At 33.9% G+C, this 15,259-nt stretch overlaps 1 protein-coding gene across 6 annotated transcripts in view; it reads left to right on the top strand.

The window, feature by feature from the left end:
• Mecom (MDS1 and EVI1 complex locus) overlaps window positions 1–15,259 on the top strand; it is a 582,840-nt gene that overhangs the window by 324,107 nt on the left and 243,474 nt on the right. The window lies entirely within an intron of this gene.

The raw sequence follows: 15,259 nt of genomic DNA, 5'->3' as shown, positions 1-15,259 counted from the left end.
TGATTTTGAAAAATGAAAAGCCAAGACATTTTGAAGATAGCATCTAGCCAAGTGTTTTTGTAAAACACAGAACTAAACAATCAAACGAAATTATGCATATGGAGGAAATGATTTAGAATATGTTTCGCTGCTAATCGCACTCATGCTGAAGTTTTAAATTTCATCTGTCTGCTCAGATCTATTGTGAGCCATTAAGTGGCTTCCTTTTTTCCCGACAAATTGAATGCTGCAACTGCAAGGAGCTCTTTTGTTCTTTTAATTCAGTCAGCATGGAAATGATTTTCTCATTTCAGGCCCTTTTCTGTCCTCTCTTCATTGTGTCAATAAAATAGAGTTGTGCAGAGCTGCTCTAATCAGCTTAGAGTGCTAATTCATTGCACCGGGATGCTATCTGTGTTTGGCTACAGGTGGGCACCCTAAGGGGTCAGTCTCCAGGGGAGTGTAATTGTGTGTCTCCTGGGGCTTGTTTGCAGAATGACCTAAAGCTGAAGTCCCAGCTTGGGAAGAGGGAGGGGTGTGTGTGTGGAAAACTGAACAAACATATGCCCATGCAAACATATACAGCTGTATTTTCATGGCGTCCTTTCACTTAGTCTGACATTCTGAGGCTCTGGCAACATTCCTTGCATTTTACCTCTTCTATGATTAGCCATAAAACACAAATGCTTTTAAATTTTGTGCACATTTCCTAAGGGTACAACCTATTTCCAAGATACAAGATAAAGATTAGGCTGGGATTTAACATATGGTAATAGGACCGAATAAACTAAAAAGGGAAACAGAAACTGTCAGTTTTGGAAAATATATTCTTTTGTGTCCTGTGAAAGTAGCTTACTACATAAATATAGGGATGAACTAGTTAAATTAAGCCTTATGAACATTGAAGAATTTCTGGCAACTTTGGAAGAGAAATAATGATCAGTTTTTTGGAATAAGGGAAAAATAATGTTAGGTATTAAGTTTTGGGGAGTTAATGTGTCCTTGGTTAGTCTGGGGAGATGACAGATATTTCTGGGGTTATGGTCAGTGTGTCAAAAACACACTGTGAATATGAACTTATATACTGGACATGATATTTTTGTGTTATGATTAAAGAGTGCCATAACATCTTTTTATTTGTTCCTAATAATGTTTTTTCTTTTCGATTTTGATTTGCATTGGAACTAATTCTGTTCTCAATGGAAAATCTTCAGGATTTTATAAATCAGGTCATTATGTAATAGCTCTACATAGGTTTATGAAGTAGAACAGAAGTAAGTGACAAAACATTCGGCTGTGTGAATCTACTAATTGGCTCTGAAAGGATGTCACAGATGTCCTTTCATTTGCTTAAGGCTTGTCCAGTATATCAGGAAAAAAAATATAACTTATTAACAAAAGAGGGAGAAAATACATATACCCTGAATAATTTAAGAAGAAATTTTTGTAGAAATAATTTCAAATTAGCTTCATATCAGAGTTTATATTGTTATATGTAAAGTTAAGTGTAGAGTAATAATTGGCTTGTAAAACTTCCAAGTTTTTTTTTTTAAAGATAACTATGAAGGAAATAAGGTTACCTTTACCATCTTAGAATATACTCTTTGATTTTAATTCTTTTATTCACTCTTACTCCAACTAATATTTCAGCTACAAAACTATAGCTGGTTTGGTTGGTCTTGCTAACTGCTGCTTCCTGAAAAAAATCTTCTGAATTTCATGGAGTTATTTACATTTATTTATTTAGGATTGATTTGGAATAGCATCAGGGGAAGGAGAAAAATATGGCAATTTGTAAAACTGGTCTCTTCTTTCACTTTTTCATCATATAGAAATATTCTTGTGTGTGATTGCAAGATAGTATGAATTTAAATTCCTTGATCTTAACTAGAGTGAATTCTCCATTTTAATTACTACTGTTGATTGATGATTTTGCTGATATAAGCAAGTATACTTTCGGACAGAAGTAGTTTCAGTGTTATTTTTCTGAAATTATCGAGGTAGCTTATTCAGTTTAAAACTGCTTTGTTCTTCCTGTTTCATTAGCCTATAAATTTTTCTTCCTAGAAAACTAAATTTGAGATGATTTTAGCATTTACTATCTCTTCCAAGTAGCCAAATCCTTTGTGTATGCTTAAAGTAAGAATTATTCAATAAGAAAAGGAAAAGCAATGTTTCAGCAACTTGTTTTGGTAATTTTTGTCTTCATAAAATAAATTCTAGCTTTTTGGAATAAATTAAAATCAACAGTGTAATTTCCAATTTGGGGAGAGGGTCTAAATCACATTAGCACAGTTTTGTTGCAGGTAGCAAAGCTCTAAACCTCATTCAGCTCAGATGTCCCACCAAAAATGCAATGAGACTGCACTAGAAAGTACTATTTTAATAAACGAATTACTTTTTCTCATTAGTTCATCTATTCTAATATTCTCATCTGCATTAAGTGGATTTATTTGTTGTAAAATAAGTGTTGGTAAAATAATGTCTCCTGATGTGTCATTACTGAATCCATTGAGGACGGGCCCAAGCACCGATTAGATAAAATGAAGCTGGTGTGTCTACTATTTATTACCATGGTCACTTCCAAGCCTTGTAATGATATTGGTGATCAAGTTTGAGTTGAGTGGTGGAATAAAATTGTTGGTGTGATGTTTTTTCTACTACCAACTTTTAAAGCCATACAATGAATATAAAGATTACAACGAACATTTTCATGTATATGCTTTGAGCTGATGGAAAACCCCACAGTTAAAATTTCACATTAGAGTCGAGGTGATAACTTCAGAGGAAAGTTAGCTAATTATCTATGGAGTCACCTTAGTATATGTGTTCGACTTGGATATCCACGTATGTCATGTCATTTCTAGTATTACAAATTGCATAATAATGCCGGAAGTGACCAATTTCAAGGAATTATTAATGTAGCCTCCAGTGATATATCTCTTTAAATTCAACCCTGTGATCTTCTAATATAACTCAATTATTTGCCACCTTACAGGAATATCTACCTGGTTTTAAGTATAAGTAACTCTGACTATGTAAAGTGAAATATAAAATAAATGTAAAATTTGTCAGATTCAAATGATTATCCTCTTTTCATTTTTATTTAAAAAGAAAAATAAAACAATACTTTTGGTTAGTTCTGTGGTCAGAAAAAGATGCTTCATGGAAAAGTTTGGCCTTCACAAAACAGTTTCTAGCATAAATGCTTATCATTCCTAAATAAGAGGTCATCAATGCATTTTTCTATGATTCAGAAATGAATAGGATCTGTCCATTATCAATTCCTCCATCAGGGAAAAAAGGAAATTAAGTTCCTAATTAGGTGAATTTGGACTAAAGAGGTTGGACATTGAAAGGATAAAGAAAATTGAGAGGTAGTTTATGCCATTTCAGACTAATGATAGGAAAGGAAATGAAGGTGGGGGTGGGTGGGAATTGAGCCTGAAAGGTCACTGACCTTATTAGGGCAAGAGTAGTAGTAGATCTTCAAAAGCTTTTACCTGTGATAGGTTGACAAGGTGTCAGGCTCTGGGGATGGTCAAAGATCCAGATAGTTGAAAAAGAGGATGGTAAAAACAAGATTGCATATTTTTATAAGAAAAACATTTGAATATTATTAGAGAAAGAAAAATAACAGTTGCAAGATTTGTAACTATTAGTTTTTTCTGAGTCATTTTTTTATGTGCTATAAAATTTTTCTTTAGAGACTAACTGGACTTTTTTAGTGTGGAATAATGTTTCTTTTAAGGGTACGGTTTCATGGTTGATATAATGAGTACTTATCCTGTATTTATTCCTACTAGAAAGATATATGACTATAAATAAATTATAGTATAGCTTTATCATTTTACATATAATATTTGTTGAAATATCTATTATAGATGTGTAATACTTTTTCCTTGATAATTTAAATTATCCCAAAATATGTAAAAATGTGGTCTTTAGCCACAGTCCTTCGGAAATTTCCCAGTAAAGGGATACTGAAGATAAAGTAGATACATCTATATTAAACATAATTTATATTAAAACATTTTCACTTAAGTTTTTTTTAATATTTTTACTTATGTAGGTGAAATAATGAACATATAACTCAGGTGTTCAGGAATGCAAATCAGGTTAGATGAGAATAATTAGTTATGAATTTTGAGTCATTTTAAATCTAGGTTATAAATAGATTAATAATTGTGTAATTTTATTGAATATATTTTTAACATTTAATGCTATTTACTAAGCATTTAATGCTTCAAGCATGTCTTTGATCTGGATATTTTTATCCAAAGAACAAGTGATTGCACTTTTATACTCTAACCCCCCAGTTAATCAGATACTTCAAATTCTTTCCATTTTAATCAAATCTCTGTAGTAAACATGAAGTACAGAACTCTTACTTCTTTATTCTCCAATAAAGATATAACCTGAGCCCCATAAGTAATTAAAAAATTTCAGGGAGCTGCATTTATACAATGTAAAAAAGAAATAGGTATAATTAATTGTCTTAATACAGTTTATTCAACAATATGTCCAAATATTTATTTTAGAATTATAAAACAAATTTCAAATTATTACTGAAATATCGTCCCATTTTTGTACTAAAATCTTTGAAATAAATGTGTACTTTCCACTTATATCTTAATTTGAACTAACTACATTTCAAATGCTAGTAGCCATCTGCAGCTACTGGATATTATATTTAACAAAATCTTAGAAAGTCTGGAGGACTCAGACTTTTACTGTGTGACTCAGGTAGCCACTATTGGGGGCTACCATTGAGGGCCCACTCATTTTATAAATGACACTGTGGGTCAGAGTCAGTAAGTTACTTGCCCAAGGTCACCCATCTACTTTAGGGGCAGAGCTTTGACCGAACTCCAAGCCTCTCAGTTTATTTTGAACTGTAGTAGAATATGCTGCTTTTGCTGACTGTTTAAGCAAAGGTGTCAACATCTAGTGAAGTGTAAGAGAACAATAAGCAAAAAACCAATTAACCCACCAAAGTTAGATCAGGAATTGTTAAGATAGTCTTGAAACTTTGAATATTGAAGGAGTTAGGTAAAGAATTAGTTGTTAAAATTTCTTTCATGAGCTACATATCACTTTATTAGAATCTGTAATATTTTTACAAATAAATATTAATATTGTAAGTAGGTCCATTAATTTTAGCCACTATAGATAACTTGTTGTGATCTCTGTCTTAATAGGAAAATAAGAGGTCTTTCATTTCATTTGACACCAAGTTACTAGAGTTTTTACTTTGTTGTGACTAAAGCCCTGATAGGACAATGATGAAGTCTTGGTATCATATTCATTGGCCCACAGATACAAAAGAAAAAACAATCTGATTGTTTGTATATCTACATTTTTCTTTCCTTAGACAATATTTGAAATTAAGCCCCACCTGACAGTGTCAATAAATGTTACTGATTACAATTTATCTAGAAAGCATGAGCAGGGAAGATATGGGTCTTCTTTTACAGAATTGGCAGCTGATGCTATTGAACCTGAGCTGACATTCCCAAATGAAATGAGGTGGGGAAGTTGAGTCATATGATAACAGTGTTGTCATCCTGGGGAACAGTCTGGGTATGAATCAGCCCAGGTCTGTGAAAATTAAACCGGTGAGCACCAAGTAGTTGTCTTGCAACTTCCCGGAGTTACAGGCACACATACCTGTGCCAGTAGGAGGGCCCCCCACTGACAAGTGAGGTGGTCAGAAGTCTGAGGAAAGAGGGGCTGCTGTCAGTGGAGAGATGGGGCTTGTAACAGTATCGTCCTGTTTTCACTCTCCACAGTAGAAAATTTCTACTAGGCTAACAAGGCATAGGGTAATGAGAAACATGCCAAGTTTAAAAAAAAACAGCAAGAGTGAGGGGTCTAACCTACGAACAGGAAACAAATGTGATCAATTACTCCAAGTGTGGAGCTCACAGATACCTTATCTTAGCACTCCTTAAAATAAAAGCCTGATTGTTACCAAATGGGTCTAAGAAAGGAAGGAGAAAAACACATTCACCAGGAGAGTGAGAAGGAGGGAGAAGGAGGGACTTGCAGGGGGGATGACTTTATATTGATGTAAAAAATGCAATTCTACTGTTTCTCTGTCTCCTGAAGTATTTAGAGAAGTGGTTAACAACCAATCATAGCTTTAACTTGAGCAGGCTGTAAAACAGCTCAGTGTTTGAAAAATAAATGTACCCTGAATATGACATGGAAGGGAAGGGGCAGGGAAACCAGTAGTAATTTGTCAGGCTGCTGATGGTTAAGTGTCTGCACTGTTCTACATAATTACTGACTAAAATATTTTAGAGAAGAAAACTTATTTTTTACATGATTGCAGAATGTCTTCATGACAATAAATATATAGAAATAATTGTTGACTCAGAATTGAAATACTCATTTATATTCAATGTCTGCAATTTAGTTTATGTATAAAATATTTATCCTTTAAAATAAATAATAACTATAATTGCAGTGTTAATATCATTCATCTTAAAAGGACTGCTTTGTTTAGGTAGTCCCTAGAGAAGAACAAGGCAGAATCTCATGAAAAGGTGTGATTATATTCTCTCATCCTCAACTAAGCAAGGAAATTTCAGGGTTAAGGCTCTGAGTAAGCACCTCAGGGATGGCAGATCTTGGCTACGTATTCCCTGAATTTCCCACAAGTGCAATAGAATTAACACTATCCCTTTCTTGGAGATCTTGGGTCAGTAAGTGTTACAGGATTATGTTATGAGGTGTGACTATAAAGTAGTAAGACTGTTTTTCACACTCCACACCCAGAAACAGCCTTTTTTGACTTCAGTGGGTAAAACATAATAATTTTTCTAAAGGCATTCACCTCCTCTGGTCCTTATGCACATGCATGTACACCTGCAATACTCCCATCTTTCTTCACTCTCCCATAAACTATCACTGCTTTCTCAGGGAACTTTGACAAAGGCATATGGAATAGAGTTATTTCAGTTGCTACAAATGCTTCTTTAAAGCTTAACATCTTGCCAGGAAGATGCCCTCTAGATAAGCAGAGAAATAATAATGCATTTTCAGAGGACTTTGTTAGAACGATCTCGTCATCCTGTCCTTTCCATATTTTTCCAATTAAGTCCTAGCCTGTTGGAATCAAATGTCTTCATGGGATGGCAGGCTGCTCCAACTGGCTATTTTGCACACATTCTATGGCATGCTTAGCAATTGGGCTTGTCAGTCAGTCAACACATATTTATTGGACATTTATGTGGCAAACCGGACAAATCTATTCCCCGAGCTCTTGCTCTTATGTTTTCAGGGACCTATCATCCATACATAACTTCTAATTGCAATTTTATTTTTCAAAGTGGACTCATCTACATTTGAATTACACAAAGAGAAGATTGAGTTTAGGAGTAATAGGATTCTCTTATGATGGGACATTTCAACCCTCTTAAGGCTAGTAACTTGCCACGTGGATATCTTTCAGTCAATTCTACTCCCTCCTTGTTTTTTCTCTTTTATTTGTGATTAGTATGATTATTAAAGAAACAAGCAGTGAATAAGTAAGTCTGCTGTCTTCTGGTGGACACACCAGAAGACTCTCCTTAGTTTCAGCCATTTCTTATACATCATTCCAAAACTCTATGTAAAAATATACAGTGGCGTGTTTGTGGACAGAAATATTTCTCTTGCAAATGTATAGCTATATATTCACTTATCTGCTTTGTTTTGATAGTAATATTTTAGAGATCTTCCTTTGTCTACTTTGTATTCTTTTGAAGATTTACTTAATTAAGCACACCTGTCTTCATCCCCTCCACTCCCTCCCATGACCAATGTTTTTATTACATCTCTTTCTAGATATATGATATACATATAGAAGCAAAATTAACATGTTTTATTTTTCTGTTTTTACACAAGTGATATACATTAAGCATATTATTTTGAAACTTGCTTTTTTGAACTTAACCATTTATCTTTGTATCATCCCATATCAATGTTGAAGAACCTCCTTATCCTTTTTTATTTGTGGTATGGTGTTCCATTAAATAGATATATCATAATTTGTTTGAAGATTCCCTTATTGTTAAATATTTAGATTGTTCTCTGCCAAGAATGGCTATTATCAAGAAATCAACCAATAACAAATGCTGACGGGACAGTAGGGGAAAAAAGGAACCCTTTTTTCCACTATTGGTGGGAGTGTAGACTGGTGTAACCACTGTGGAAATCAGTGTGGAGATTCCTCAAAACAGTAAACTAGAGCTTCAGTTTGATCCAGATGTTTCTTTTCTTGTTATCTGCTGGAAAGTATTAAAAGCATCATATCACAGCGATATATGCACACCTGTGTTTATAGTGCCACAGTTTGTAATAGCTAAATCTTGAAAACAGCCCAAATGCCCATCAACCAACAAATGGATAAAGATTTTTTTATACAATGGAGTACTACTCTGCCATAAAGAAGGATAAATTTGAGACATTTCTAGCTAAATGGATGTACCTTGAGACCATATTCTCAAGTGAAATAAACTAGACACACATGTTTAAGTACCACATTGTTTCTCAGGTGTGAGAAACTGAAAGTGTAAATAAGGACCAAAATATATAATAGGTATTGGGAAATAGGAAGAAAATGTTCAAATGAGAAGGGGAACAGGGAAGAAGGGAGGGGGAAAGGAAGGAAGGGACAAGAAAAAAAAAAGAATATAGAAATGGAAACAAAGCTTTTACAAATAAGGAGGGGAAGAGGGGTTGAAGCGAGGGAAGGGACTGGAAATAAAGAAGCAAGATGTATCATGTATAGGTACAAAGTCCCTATGATGAATGTGTGTGTGTATATATATATATGTATAATTTAAAAATATGCAAGTTGTTTCATTTTTATTTCATTTTGGTGCTCAAAACAATGCTAAGTGAATAACTGTATAGACTCAAAGAGCATGTGCACTTATAATTATTTTAGGTTTTGTCAATTTTCCATAGCTGTACTAAGCAACCTTTTCAACACCAGTTTATGAAAGTGCCTATATCCCCTTACACACCAACATTGTGTATAACTAAGCTATTAGATCTTTGCCAATTATAGATAAAAAGTAATGTGTCAATGTATTTTTAATTTACATTTACTTTGGAGAGTAAGTTTATATACTTTTGTTTTGTTACTGTGTAGTTAAGGGTCATCTGTATTTTTCTATTCATCGAATTGTTATTTCAGTGAACATTTCTTCCCCCTGTGGCTTGTTTTGGTATAAAATGATTTATCCTTGGTCTCACATCTTAGGCAAGACGAGGATTCAGATCTTCTAGTTATTAATTTAATAGTTTGCTTCTTTAAATATATTTTTACTGTAGTACATAAAGGTAATATCTTCTATCATTTTAATCCTACCTACCTTGGGCTTTTGTTAGGATCCTAATTAGGATAGTTTAGAATGTGAAAGTATTTTCAAGATGAAGAAGAGACCGAGATATGCAAGATAATAGCTCATTTAATGTTACAAAGAAACCACAACATTTATCACTAAAGAAAATATTCAGTTCATAATGAAAATCAAGTAGGAGTAGTTTGACCCAGCTGCAGTCTGAGAGAGGTAAGGCAATTAGATTGTTACGAGGCCTTCTGGACAAGCAGAGTCCTGATTTTACTAGCTCCGTGCTGACATGTATGCCTTGTTTTTTCCCTCTCCCAAAGAATGGAAAACATTGTACCTTTGCTGAGTGATGGCAGTCTTGCTTCGCTTAAAACTTCATCGCCGTTCATGTGAGCAATTTGCCTTGTTTTTTCACATGAGCGAAGGAGGGAGGTCATATTTGCAGGGTTTTTTTTTTCAAATAGATATTTCAAAAATAGATTAAATGAAATTGCTTCATCTCTGTGTTGTTTTAGAACTTTTAGAAAATTGGTTTTCATTGTTTTCTCCGGCATTGGCTCTAGATAGCGAAGGTAATTCATATGTGTGTGTTAGTTACTTTTTCGTGCAATGCCATTATATAAAAATCACTTCAAGGCGTTTACTTTTATTTACATTTCACTTTGGCTGGGCAAACTGTTTATTAATTTTGTGTGCACATAGCTTACAGACATTAGTCGGTACATAGAAATGGCTGGCCTAACGTGCATGTAAAAAAGTGGAATTCAGGAGATTAACTTGCATTTGACCTACTTCAGCTCTCCTGGTAATGAGGGGTGCAGGGGCACAGAATTAATCTCTCTCAATTTGTGGCTCTCAGGGGTGCTGCTAAGTTCTAGAGTGCTTGAATTTTAAAAGTCTCCTGTTGTGCCAAGGAGTTTTTGCTACCCAGTAGAACTCTGTTAACTATTGTGATCCAAGTGCTGGTTTTATCTATTGCTGGAGCATTTATGACAAATATTATGAAGGCCTGAAAAGCATAGTTTGATTCAGAAAGTAAAATGTGAAAATCTTGAGTCAAATCTGTTAGACATGATTTTTTAAAAAATTTCCTATCCCTGAAACTCCTAGTTTGGCAAAAATGCAAAAAGCTTTCAAACTGCTTTGCAAATATATCAGAAGGTGTCTTTTATTGGATATTTGTTATATGACACTAAAGTACTGCTGCTGGGAAGGTATAAGTCAAGTTGATATAATTTGGATTGATTTGCTTTTAAAAGCTTTGAAATGACAGTGCAATTATTGCTATGATTCAGGTCCCTTACAACTGAATTAATGCATTTAATGAACAATTTGACCACATAATTTATTTCTGCAGAGTTCACATTAACTGTTAAATGCACTTATTCCGTAACAGCTGTATTAATACTGTGATAATGTGTAACAGTCATTGTAGGGCCAGACTCTGGGAAAAAAAAATTTCTCAATCCCACTGTAGTTCTAAATTTTCCCTTTATTCCTACTAATTTTTATTGTGCAGCAGATCAGTAGCCAAATATGTGTTATATGAATCTTATCTCTCTTGCTCTTTTTCCATCCATCCTTTAATACAGGGGAAGGAGCAGAACGGAAGGTCAGTAAGCAGGGTATACACCAGAAATCAAAGAAATGCCTGCTGCTAAATCTGTAAAATTGCTCCTTAATTTTTAGACAGTGACATTGGTTATTCACATGTGCCATGGGTTTTGTTTTAGGGACTTCATTCTGGTTTAACTGAGATTACACTGAGTAGATCATGCCTAATCAGTAGATTCAATTGCTAATGATTACATAACTTCACATCTGTGAAAAGGTCCTTTGAGAGATCATCCTATTTAACCCTTCATTTTACTGATGAGGAAAGCAGGCCCAGAAAGGCTCAAGGTTATTTGCTGCTTGATGGTGAAATAAAGCCTAGATTTCAGGCTTCTTGATTCTGATGACTTTCACTGGGCCTCCTCATTGTAGAATATTTAAGATTATCCCACTTACATCTCCCATTACTTGCAAAGCGCAAGCATTTAATACTCTTTTGTCAGAAACATGAAAACACTCAGGTTGAGGCAGCTTTCTTTAAAATATATAGAAAGTTTACATTTAGCTCTGTCTATCTGGGGAACATTCTGAAAGATTCAATGCCTAGAAATAATTTCTTGCTATATTTCAACTTCCAGGAGGCTATGCACAAAATGATAATTTTACACAAAAATGCACATATGCCATTGACATTATATAGGCAGAGATGTACACATATTCTCAGGACAGTATTTCAAATTATGCACCATTAAGAAAGTAAATAGCTAGAATTCTATTGAAACATAAAATTTCTCTCTTATGCAATACAAAGACTGATCCTTTATTATTTTTTCATGATAGAGAGGCATTAAATATTAGTATTTTATAACATTTACCAAAATATAATGATATTTTATGTTATTTTCAAGAATTTCAAAAAATTTCCAGTTTTATATTTTCAAGTTGGAAAAATTAGGTCATTTAATCTTAGAAAAGCAACATTTTTAGTCAATCATTTGATCATATTAAAGCAAAAATTTTAAGTAGTAAATCTGAATGTTAATAACGTTTGATAACTTTAAGGTTGGTACTGCAAAATGCTTGACTAGTTTAAGTATATCCAGACCATGAGTATTTTATCTTTTTAATGTATGACAAGTTAGTCCCTTAAAAAGATTTATTGAAATTAATATGTTTTGTGGAGTTGAATGCCAAGGAGCATATGTTTTTACATATAGGAAAGTAAATTTGATATTGTGCAGTACATAAAAGATTTTGAAAACAGGGTTCTAGAGATTTAGGCCCTGATTTAAATTTAAATTAACAGCAATACTAAGATTTAATTTTCTATATTTTTAGTTGTTAAAGAAGATGTGTAACAAAATGTTTTCTGGACTCCAGCTCTTAGACTTTTTAGTGAAACATTTCCTCTTGAGTCTGGTGAGTCAGGAAGAATTCCAAACTCTGGAGCCTGAGCAGTGGAGAGGGCTCTTGTGCAGTGGTGGCCTCCTCTTTGGGCCTAAGATGCAGAGCTGCTTGCTGACTTTTCAAGTAGCTGCCAACATTGTCAGCACTGATCTGTCAGGAAGGATTTCTCCTGGAAAAAGTCTGAAGCTACTTTCTGACATCTTCAACAAACCAATTGTTGTCTCCTGCCTCTGCAAGCCCTCTGAAGTCCCAACAAGTTAGTGTCTTCTCAAGAGATGAGAAAAGGGACTCACAAAATCAATTTATCAGGCGATTACGCATTGTCATCAGCCAAAACAAAAACCAGCTAAAGACAGGAGAAAAAGTAGAAGAAATGGGTCTCTGAGAAAAGGTTACAGAACATCCATCTTCTCTCCTCTTCTGATTGTTTCCTTTCTTTGCCCATTTTCATACCCGTTTCCCTCTGTTAAAAGACACTTTATGACAAGCATTGTAATCTCTTTAGAACGGAGGGGAACCTCTTCTTTAGGACACAATCTGGGTAAGTTGTGAGTGACAGTGGGAAAGGGTCCAATTGCCACTGAGGACACCAGGCAATAAATCATCCTCCCCTGGCATCAGCTGGCTGGACGAATCCCTACTTCTCGAGTCAGTACTGGGGCCTAGATGTGACAAAACAGCTATTGTCAGCTCCTAGCTGCCACAATCCCACTTTCTATACTGAGATTTTCAGTTTACTTTGGCCTTTTAGCACTGCAAAACATATTGGGAAGAAATATTGAAATAACTTCCATTAGAAAGAAAAATAACCTAGAGCTGGGTAATTATCAGAATATTCATTTAAGGTCAATAATTATTAGAGAGAATTTGTTTCCGTTTTGTCATCAAGGAGTTGCTTCTATGAAGCATATATTATTTTTAAATATTTAAAAAATAGAGTAGTCCTCAAACTGACTTTGTAGCAGTGTATAATGTGTTGGAAAATTTTTTTATAAATATGGAAAGACAGGTTGCTGCAAAAATAACTTCATAATTTGATGCAGTTAGAATATTTTCAGAAAGACATTTTCTTTTCTTGCAATGATTAAGTTTAGATAAATTATTATTGTTAATATGTTTGTTAAATGTAGTAAGGGGAAAGGTGATCTCTAGTTCTCATATATAGATACACATCACTCAAGTATTTCACACACAGGTGTTATTTTATGTATAATTAAAATTCATAGAAAACAATACAAAATTTAGAAGAAAAGTTTGCCATAGGGGAAATTGAAATTACATATACTTCAATATAAGATTGATTTGGTGATAAATCAAAAGATAGTACAGGCTTAATATAGAAATTTGATATTTTGAAATATACTCATAACTATAGAATTTATTTTAAAATTTATCCTGAAAATTATATACGAGATATATCATTGGGGCATTGAACACATACTATTTTGCATATTGAAAAGTTTTTCCTCATGTTTTTGAGAACTTGGATACTTAGCACAATTTTCTCAATGAAAAACAATGCTTTAAAGTAGGGAACATTCAGATAATGAATTGATAAAATCCTACTAAAAGTGGGTTTTTTAATAGTATTAGAAAATTGCTCACTGGAGATGTAGCTCGGTGGTAAAATGCTCGTGAAGAAAAGTGCTGGGTTTACGTATTGCTTAACAAGCCTAACCAAGTGAAAAAAAAGAGCCTATCATCCTGATTTAGCTCATAAACATTTTTGATAACTTACTGTGTCTAATGTTCTGAATGATTCCATTTGTTATTATATTGACAAAATACCTGGATAATTAACAGATATTTTTATGTTTCACCTGTCTGTTTCATGTAGACAAAGCTCATATCTATTTCTCTCTTCAAAAATATATTCTTGCCCAAGTTACCTGTCAGGCTCTTTTATGATTATAAAGAATACCTTGCAAGGAGCTGATGGATCCCCTTTTATACCCCTAAATCATCTTGAGCTGTCACATTGAAGCTGGAACACTTTCATTATCATAAAATACCCACAATGCAGATGACACATTTCTTTCCAATTTAATAAGTAACAAATGGCTAAATGTACTTTTAAAATATTTTAATTGGGTAGAAAGCTACAACTGGTGCATTGTTTTTTCTTTCTCATGTTGTAACAACCAATGATTAACTGTCATCTTTTAATATTGTTCAGTTGGTGATAATACCAAAAGCATTCTGGCATTGGAAATTCATAGTCAAATGGTGACACCAGCCAGACGAGATGATGATGTACCAGGCTAGATGACAGTTCTATCTCAGTTTATCATCTTAACTAAAAAATAATCCTATCTAACTCGAAATCCACAGCAGCTATAAGTAGAAAATAAATCCAAACCACAGCTCAGACTTGTAACCTAACAGCTATCATAAATAATCAGAGCCTATTTGAAGGTGGAAGATGGGACATTAGAAGCTATTTACACTACTAGAGTGATGCCATCGATCAGTAGCGGCAACCCGTAGATAAGGCTCCTATGATGTCATGGTTATTTATGATGGGCATTGACAGTAAAGCTACTGTGGAATTTTCTTCTTAGACAGCTTCATTCATTTTTGTTTTGTGATGCATTTTGTGGTTAAAGAAGCAATCAATAGCAAAATCAGGGTGATAAAAGTATTACTTGTTAAATAGGCAAAAAATGTGCATGTATATATGAATGTGGCACAAAAGATGAAGAATTTAAAAATTCACTTGTGATATTTATGTGTTCTAGCTACAAATACACAACAGATTCATTTTGCATGTCTTGGGCTTTAAAATGTGGCCCACTTGTTCTCACTCTTACATCTTACATTCCTGTTGGAAAACAGAGTTCAAGCATTGTGGGTGCCCCCCCAATATCTGATGAACATTGGATGATATAAAATGTAATCAGAGAAATCACACATGATTGAACAAACACCCCATCTCTTTCTACTTGACCCCACCATATGAGAGAGGATGGAAA

This window comes from Heterocephalus glaber, unplaced genomic scaffold (genome assembly GCF_053883595.1).
Source record: "Heterocephalus glaber isolate CG9 unplaced genomic scaffold, H.glaber_assembly_v1.0 deba00001504, whole genome shotgun sequence".
NCBI lineage: Eukaryota > Metazoa > Chordata > Mammalia > Rodentia > Bathyergidae > Heterocephalus > Heterocephalus glaber.
This window is presented reverse-complemented; position numbering and strand designations above follow the sequence as displayed.